The 6,288-nt window shown below is 45.1% G+C and overlaps 1 pseudogene; it reads left to right on the top strand.

Moving 5' to 3' along the window:
• The first annotated feature begins 4,282 nt into the window (after window positions 1-4,282).
• On the top strand, window positions 4,283-5,796 carry LOC134733670 (actin, cytoplasmic 1-like; annotated as a pseudogene).
• The last annotated feature ends 492 nt before the right edge of the window (window positions 5,797-6,288 follow it).

The raw sequence follows: 6,288 nt of genomic DNA, 5'->3' as shown, positions 1-6,288 counted from the left end.
GAAGTGAGGAGCGCCTCTGCCCGGCCACCTATCGTCTGGGAAGAAGTGAGGAGCGTCTCTGCCTGGCCGCCCCATCTGGGAATTGAGGAGCCCCTCTGCCCGGCCGCCCCGTGTCTGGGTAGAAGTGAGGAGCTCCTCTGCCTGGCCGCTCCGTCTGGGAGGTCTACCATGGAGGCCAGAAGCAATGTGGGGGCTGGTCGTGGTGGCTCACGCCTGTGGTCCCGGCACTCTGGGGGGCGAGGCGGGTTGATCACTTCGGACTAGGAGTTCGAGACCAGTCTGGCCAACTTGGCGAAACATGAAGAATACAACAGACAAACCAACCAACCAACTCAATGACAACAAAACAGGTCTACCCTGGAGTCATACTCTAATTTTTTCTATTTTCCTCCCTTTCTGATCCTTTATCCCACTTTCTTTTTCTTCCTCTTCCTTCTCCCTCTTCTTTGTCAAATAGAGGATTGAGTTATTATCACTGATCCATATAAAGTCCCTCTCTCATTTATTTTAACTCCCACCCCCATTTCTATTCCCCGACTTCCCATGTGCAACCTTCCTAATATGTTTGATACGCATCTTTTTGTTTGTATGTATTTTTAGAAAATGTTTATTGTTTTTGTATGCAAAAAAAATTAATTAAAAAAAAAAAAAAGAAGGAAAAAACAAAACAAAAAACTGCAGATTTAAGAATTCCAGTTGCTGAGCATATTTGTGGTGAAAAGCCAGAATAATTCTGTTTTCAAAATTCCCATTTAATCACATGGAAAATAGAATAGTAGTACCAATTTATGATATTATTAGATTAATAATAACTAACAATCCACAGACTGGGTTTTATGTGAAAATATTTTGCACTTATAGGGTAAATGGAGCTCTTGAGATTTGAAGAACCTGAAATTTGTAAGGCTATTTTCATTTATTTTCCCAATTTCCTCCTCTTTCCCATTTCCCACAGCTTCCAAACATTCAGTCTACTGGGAAGAGCAGTAATGATGATGACTACCACTGAACACAACTTTCCTGAGACCATATTATCTCCTTAATTCCATGACCAACATTATGAGAGAAATATTATTACACGGTGGGTACAGAGCTTATTCTTTAGCATGAGAATAAGATATGTCACATTTAGGCCAAGTGAAGTGGCTCACATCTGTAATCCCAACACTTTGGGGGGCCGATGAGGGAGGATCCCTTGAGGTAAGAAGTTCGAGATTAGCCTGGGCAATAGCAAGACCCTCATTTCTACAAAATAATAATAAAATAAAATATATAAAATAGAACTATCACATTTAATTTATGTTTATAAACCAAATGCAATTTGCTGTAAGCCTCCCTTCTTCTGGTTTGGCAGAGTACTGCACTCAATCTTAGCCATTATTGGATATATTGGTTAACATATTAGCTACAAGTAAAAGAAAACCAAACAAGTAGTGGTTTAAACCAGAAGGACAGGGGACTCGATGTCTTCTGATATTGGGGACAAGGAAAAATAAATTGGAGCCTGGATTAATTCTGAAGGCCCGTACCTCCCGCAGATAACCAAGCCATCGTGTAATGCTCACTAAACCAGAGAATGGAGCTCATGGAGTGCTACCAGTTGTTTCTTCTGTACAAGTACCGCAATACATGCTACAGCAGCCATTAATGAATTTAGGGGATCCTATCTGCATAATATCAAAACAAAACTGTGAAGTCATACTGCCTGGGTTTGAATCCTTTCTTGGCCACTTACTAGATGCATTGTTAAAGGAAAAGAAACACAAAGCTACTTTTCTGTACTTTCAACACTTCTGACACCAAATGTGTGGAGGTTTTTCCCCACCAAACAGTTCTCCAATTATTTCTTATTATAAACTCCACTCTTTAATTTAGTGTCTACCAACTGGGTGTTGTACAGTTAAATTCAATTCAATACTATGCACCAAACCCTTAAGGGCTCAGTCCTACAAGACTGCCCCCACTTCAGATACCAATTGCAAATCCCAGATTGTCGCTTGTACTTCTGACCAACCAGCTATAAATCAGAAATTCCCACAATCTTCTCCTCCCATTCCAAACCAGTTTATTGATTTATAACAGAAGATATTACAAAGGATACAGATGAGCAACCAGATGAAGAGGTACATAAAACAAGATCTGGAAGGATCCTAAGTGCAGGAACTTCTGTCCTCATGGAATCAGGGTGTACCACCTTTTTGGGATATGGATGTGTTCACCAACTCAGAAGCTCTTAGAACCCCGTACTTCAGGGATCTCTATGGAGGCTTCATAATGTTGTTACCAGAAAGGGGTCCCAAGCCAGACCCCAAGAGAGGGTGCTTGGATTTTGCACAAGAAATAATTCAGGGCAAGTCCACAGTCCAAAGCAAAAGCAAGTTTAAGAGGTGAATGTCCACTTACTCTATAGACAGCGTAGGGTGTTCCCAAAAGGAAGAAGAGGAACGCATCCACTCTAGGTACAATATTCATTTATAGAGGATTTAAAAAAAAGATCATGGGGAGATGTGCTCTGCTACAAGGGTTTCTGATAAAAGATTAATTTTCTTAATTACCATATTTTGCAAGAATTAATATTATTATCTTTAAAGCAAAATTAGGAATGCTTTTGCTCTCAAGGTATCAGAGACATCAGGACACTCCCAAGTCTGGGTCTGTTTAGTAAACATTATCAATCTGTTCCCTTAAGTGTAAATGTTTAGAAGCTAGAAATGCCTAACTTCCTGGGAATGTAGCCCAGCAAGTCCCAGCCTCATTTTCCTAGCCCTCGCTCAAAATGGAGTTGCTCTGGTTTGAACCCTCTGACAATGTAACCATAATTGATTATTAACTCAATCTTCAGCTTCTCTCTCCTCCACAGAGGATGGGGTAGGTATGGGGCCAACATTTTTAAGCTTCTAATCATAGCTTGAATTTGCTGGTGACCAGCCCCTATCCTGAAGCTATCCAGGAGCCCAACAAGAATATTAGAAAAAAAGACACTCATATCAACCAGGAAATTCCAAGAGATTTAGGAGCTCTGTGTCAGGAACTGGGGACAGAGACCAAATATATATCTTTTCTTTCTTTGTTTCTTTTCCTTCCCCCTCCCTCCCTCTCTCTCTCTCTCTCTTTCTTTCTTTCTTTCTTTGATACAGGATCTCACTTTATTGCCCAGGCTGCACTGCAGTAGTGTGATCATAGCTCACTGCAGCCTAGAACTCCTGGGCTCAAGTGATCTTCCTGCTTCAATCTTCTGAGTAGCCGGGACTACAGGCACTTGCCACCATGCCCAGTTAATTTTTAAAATTTTAGTAGAGACAATGTCTCCCTATGTTGCCAGGGCCTGGTCTCAAACTCCTGGGCTCAAGGGATCCTCCCGCCTCAGCCTCCCAAAATGTTGGGATTATAGGTGTGAGACACCGTGCCTGGCCCAAATACGTATTTTTTATGTTACAGTGGTCTTCGGCAAGGTACTTACCCTTTTCATGTCTCAATCCCCTCCTGGCATGTTAGAAAGACAAATACAGGCCTGGCACTGTGGCTCACACCTGGAGGCCGAGGTGAGCAGATCATTTGAGGTTAGGAGCTCGAGACCAGTCTGGTCAACATGGTGAAACCCCATCTGTACTAAAAATACAAAATTAGCCAGATGTGATGGTGTGTGCCTGTGATTCCAGCTACTCGGGAGGCTGAGGTAGGAGAATCGCTTGAATCCAGGAGGCAGAGGTTGCAGTGAGCCAAGATCACGCCGCTGCTCTCCAGCCTAGGCGACAGAGCAGGACTCTGTCTCAAAAAATAAAACGAAAAAAGAAAAAGAAAGACAAATATAGTAATGCTTAGAAAGAACTAAGAATCTTATGGAAATTTTTTTTTTTTTTTGAGACGAAGTCTCGCTCTGTTGCCCAGGGTGGAATGCAGTAGCACGATCTTAGCTCACTGCAACCTCCACCTCCCGGGTTCGAGCAATTCTCCTGCCTCAGCCTCCCGAGTAGCTGAGACTACAGGTGCATGCTGCCATGCCCAGCTAATTTTTTGTATTTTAGTAGAGACAGGGTTTCACTGTGTTGCCTGGGCTGTTCTCAGACTCCTGAACTCAGGCAATCCGCCTGCCTTGGCCTCCCAAAGTGCTAGGATTACAGGTGTGAGCCACCGCACCCAGCTCTTATGGAAATTTTTAACTTGAGTACCTGGACCTCCATGGGATCCAAGGAGGCAACTTTATTTCAATATAGTTGGTTTGCCTTGTAATCCCATGTATTTGTTTTATACACATAGAAGCATTACTTTGAAAAGGGGGTCCCAGACTCTACCAGAAAGCCAAGAGGTCTATAAAAAAAAAAAAAAGGTTAAGAACGTAGAACAGACTGCTAAGACTGCATCCACCCCATGAGCACAGAGCTCCGCTGCCTGTCCACATCTGTGTGATGGTGGGCATGGGTCAAAAGGACTCCTACGAGGGTGATGAGGCCCACAGCAAGAGAGGTATCCTGACCCTGAAGTACCCCATAGAGCACAGCATCATCACCAACTGGGATGACATGGAGAAGATCTGGCACCACAACTTCTACAATGAGCTGTGTGTGGCTCCAAGGAGCACCTGTAGTACTGACTGAGGCCGCCCTGAACTCCAAGGCCAATCACGAGAAGATGACCCAGATCATGTTTGAGACCCTCAACACCCCAGCCATGTACATGGCCATCCAGGCCGTGCTGTCCCTGTACACCTCTGGCCACATCGTGATGGACTCCAGCGACGGGGTCACCCACACTGTGCCCGTCTACGAGGGGTAGGCCCTCCTCCAGGCCACCCTGTTTCTGGACCTGGCTGACCAGGACCTGACTGATTACCTCATGAAGATCCTCATGGAGCGCCATTACAGCTTCATCACCACTGCCCAGTGGAAAATCATGCATGGCGTCAAGGAGAAGCTGTGCTACGTCACCCTGGACTTGGATCAGGAGATGGCCACGGCAGCCTCTAGCTCCTCCCTGGAGAAGAGCTACTAGCTGCCTGACAGCCAGGTCATCACTATCGGCAAGGAGCGGTTCCACTGCCCCAAGGTGCTCTTCCAGTCTTCCTTCCTGGGCATGGAATCCTGTGGCATCCAAGAAACTACCTTCAACTCCATCATGAAGTGTGACGTGCACATCTGCAAAGACCTCTACGCTAACACAGTGCTGTCTGGCGGCACTGCCATGTACCCTGGCATCACTGACAGGATGCAGAAGGAGATCACCACCCTGGTGCCCAGCACGATGGAGATCAAGATCGTTGCTCCTCCCCAGAGTAGATACTCCATGTGGATCAGTGGCTCCATCCTGGCCTCGCTGTCCACCTTCCAGCAGATGTGGATCAGCAAGCAGGAATACGATTAGTCCAGCCCCTCCAGCCCCTCCATTGTCCACCGCAAATGCTTCTAGGTGGACTTTTACTTAGTTGCGTTATACCCTTTCTTGACCAAAGCTAACTTGCACAGAAAACAAGATGAGATTGGCATGGCTTTTTTTTATTTTTATTTTTTTTGAGGGGGTGGCTTGACTCAGGATTTTAAAACTGGAACGGTGAAGGTGAGAGTAGTTGGCTGGAGTGAGCATCCCTGAAAGTTCTACAATGTGGCGGAGGACTTTGTACATTGTTCTTTTTTTTAATAGTCATTCCAAATATCGTGAGATGCATTGTTACAGGAAGTCCCTTGCCCTCCTAAAAGTCACCCCACTTCTCTCTAAGGAGAACGGCCCAGTCCTCTCCTGAGTCCACACAGGGGAGGTGATAGCATTGCTATCATGTAAATTATGTAATGCAAATTTTTTTTTTTTTTTGAGATGGAGTCTCGCTCTGTCGCTGAGACTGGAGTGCAGTGGTGCGATCTCGGCTCACTGCAAGCTCCGTCTCCCAGGTTCACGCCCTTCTCCTGCCTCAGCCTCCCGAGTAGCTGGGACTACAGGCACCCGCCACCACGCCTGGCTAATTTTTTGTATTTTTAGTAGAGACGGGGTTTCACTGTGTTAGCCAGGATGGTCTCGATCTCCTGACCTTGTGATCTGCCCACCTCGGCCTCCCAAAGTGCTGGGATTACAGGCGTGAGCCACTGTGCCCTGCTGCAAAATTTTTTTAATCTTTGCCTTAATACTTTTTTATTTTGTTTTATTTTGAATGATCAGCCTTCGTGGCCCCCTTTTGTGTCCCCCAACTTGAGATGTATGAAGGCTTTTGGTCTCCCTGGAAGTGGGTAGAGACAGCCAGGGCTTACCTGTATACTGACTTGAGACCAGTTGAATAAAAGTGCACACCTTAAAAAAAAAAAA

Source organism: Symphalangus syndactylus, chromosome 12, assembly GCF_028878055.3.
Source record: "Symphalangus syndactylus isolate Jambi chromosome 12, NHGRI_mSymSyn1-v2.1_pri, whole genome shotgun sequence".
NCBI lineage: Eukaryota > Metazoa > Chordata > Mammalia > Primates > Hylobatidae > Symphalangus > Symphalangus syndactylus.
The sequence above is the reverse complement of the archived record's forward strand: the minus strand, read 5'-3'. Positions and strand labels throughout refer to the sequence as shown.